Source organism: Rhinopithecus bieti, unplaced genomic scaffold, assembly GCF_001698545.2.
Source record: "Rhinopithecus bieti isolate Rb0 unplaced genomic scaffold, ASM169854v2 scaffold_35166, whole genome shotgun sequence".
Taxonomy (NCBI): Eukaryota; Metazoa; Chordata; class Mammalia; order Primates; family Cercopithecidae; genus Rhinopithecus; species Rhinopithecus bieti.
The window spans coordinates 966,494-969,441 of record NW_016815254.1 but is presented as its reverse complement, the minus strand read 5'-3'; positions in this window follow the sequence as shown (position 1 = coordinate 969,441).

Genomic DNA, 2,948 nt, shown 5'->3' with positions numbered 1-2,948 from the left:
AAAGTATCCAGACAAAGTCCTGCCCGCTCGTCCCTCTGCTCTTCTCAAGCAGAAGGAAGGGGTCCTTTTTGGAGTGTGAGCTGTGCAGCCTGGGACTAGGGGATGGGTAATGCCAGCCTTCCCTTAGCCACCCTAGCTGGTGTCTCAGTAGGTTGCATGGCCCCCCAGTCCACTGTCTTTGGACCCAGTTTAGCACTAGGACTCACCTAAGAGTTGCAGTCCTTATGGCCTAGGCTGCCTTTCAAGTTTACTTGGAGACACAGAGCCCTCAGTGGTGAGGTTTGCAGGAACTCAAGTTCCAACCACTGTGATCTGTGATTCCCCTTTGGCTGGGGCTGGTTTGAATGTTCCCTCCATGGGCAGGAGTCACTGAGTCTGGTCCGGTTTTCCTTTCTGCTCTACCAGGACAGCACTGAGTTCACTGCCTCACAATTGCTGTGTTCTCCCTCCCCCAGTGCCCAGAGCAGCTCTCTGCGCCATGCCACTACTGCCAGGGGTGGGGAAGGGGTGGTGCTGGCAATTCAGGACTGTTTTTTCTATCTCTTCGGTGCCTCTTGCAGCAATATGGAGTTAAAACCAGGTACTCTGAGTGTTTACCTGAGTTTTGGTTCTTATGAAGGTGCTCTTTTCTGTGTAGATAGTTGTAAAATTGGGCTCCTTGTGGTGGGGATGATTGGTGAAGCCTTCTATTCTGCCATCTTTCTCTGCCTCTCAAGAAAAATACTCTTGGTGAGGTGGTAAAAAGTAATAATTTTATTAAATCTCAATCCTTGAGTATACATCTTTGTAATATTCTGTGTGACAAAATGGGAAGTGTATATAAAGTACTTCTGCATGCCAAAGTACAGTGGTTTCTCAAGGAAAACTACTCAAACTGATTGAGTCGCAAGCTGAAATAGCTGTTTTCTCAGAGACCACCATTTTATTTGAAAGAAAACTGATAGAGAAATATGGTTATCCAGATGAGTATTTGGCAGACATTTTCTCTAAAATGAATGACATGAGCTTGTCATTTCAAGAAAAACGTCTGACTGTATTTGCTGCCAATGATAAAACTCAAGGAAAAATAATTTTGGAAAACACATCTGTAACCTTCATTTGCTTCTTACGTCACGAGTTTTGACATTTTTCCAATACTTAATGACTTTCTGAAAATACTGGTAGTGATACTGGTATACAATTTTTATATTGTATAATTAAATGAGTTAATTTTTGGAAGATCTGTATAACTCAGCAGACCAGTATTTTTCAGATTGTCCAATGCATGATGTTACAAAATCATGCATGGATAAAAGAGTCAATTATAGTGCAAGATAATTCAATGATTTTTAATGTAACAAAGCATGAAAATCATTGATATAATTTCAGATTCCAACTAACTTCTTTCTGCAACTAACTTCTTTTTCTACCTCTGAATTGTGGGCAATTTTAAAAAATTATAGTAAAATATACCTAACTTAAAATTTACCATTTTAATCATTTTTAAGTATACAGTACAGTGGCATTAAGTATATTCATATTGGTGATTAAACCATCACCACTGTCCATTTCCAAAGCTTTTTCATCATTCCAAAGAGAAACTCTACCTATTAAACAATGTCCCATTACCCTCCCCTGAGTCCCTGGTAACTTGTATTATACTTTCCTTTTATATGCGTTCTAGGTACCTTATATAGGTGGAATACTATATTTGTTCTTTGTGTCTGGATTATTTTATTTAGCATGTTTTCAAAGTTCATCAACATTGTAGCATATATCAGAATTTCATTCCTTTTTATGATGAATAATATTCCATTGTATGCATATACCACATTTTGTTTATCCATTCATCTGTGATGGATATTTGAATAGTTTTCACCTTTGGCTTTTGTGAATAGTGCTGGTATGAACATTGATATACAGGTATCTGAGTTTGTTTTTCAATTATTCTGGGTATATACCTAGCAGTGAAATTGCTGAATCATATGGAAGTTCTATGTTTTTTGTTTTGCTTTGTTTTGTTTTTTTGAGACGAAGTCTCACTCTGTCACCCAGGCTGGAGTGCAGGGGCGCTATCTCAGCTTACTGCAACCTTCACCTCCTGGGTTCAAGCAATTCTCCTGCCTCCGCCTTCCAAATAACTGGGATTACAAGCGTGTGCCACCATGCCCAGCTAACTTTTGTATTTTTAGTAGAGACGAGATTTCATTGTGTTGGCCAGGCTGGTCTCAAACTCCTGACCTCAGATGATCTGCCCAACTCGGCCTCCCAAAAATTGCTGGGATTATAGGCGTGAGCCACTGCACCCAGCCTAACTTTTTAAGGAACCATCATGTTTTCCACAGTGGCTGCACCATTTTATTATACACCCCCACCAAGAATGCAGCAGAATTTCAATTCCACATCCTCACTAACATTTTTAAAAAACTGTTTTGATAATAGTCATTCTAATGGCTGTGTATAAAGTTATATCTCATTGTAGTTTTTTTTTAGTTTTCATGGTTTGTTATTTGCATTTTCTTAATTATTAGTGATGTTGCGCATCTTTTCCTGAGCTTATTGGTCAAGTGTACATCTTTTTTGTAGAAATGTATATTGAAGTCTTTAGCCAATTTTTAAATTTGGGTTTTTTGTTTTTGTTGTTGACTGTTAGGAGTTCTTTATGCTATATTCTGAATATTTATCCCTTTTCAGGATATGTGACTTAAAAATATTTTCTCCCTATTCTGTGGGTTACATTTTTACTCTGTTGATATCCTTTGATGCACAAAAGTTTAAATTTTGAAGTTCAATTTGTTTGTGTTTTCTTGTCGCCTGTGCATTTGGGGTCATATTCAAGAATTCATTGCCAGATCCAATGTCATGAAGATTTCCCCCTATGTTTTATCCTAAGAATTGCATAGTTTAATCTCTTATGTTTAGGTCTTTGACTCGTTAGTTAATTTTTGTGTATGGTGTTGTGTAAGGGT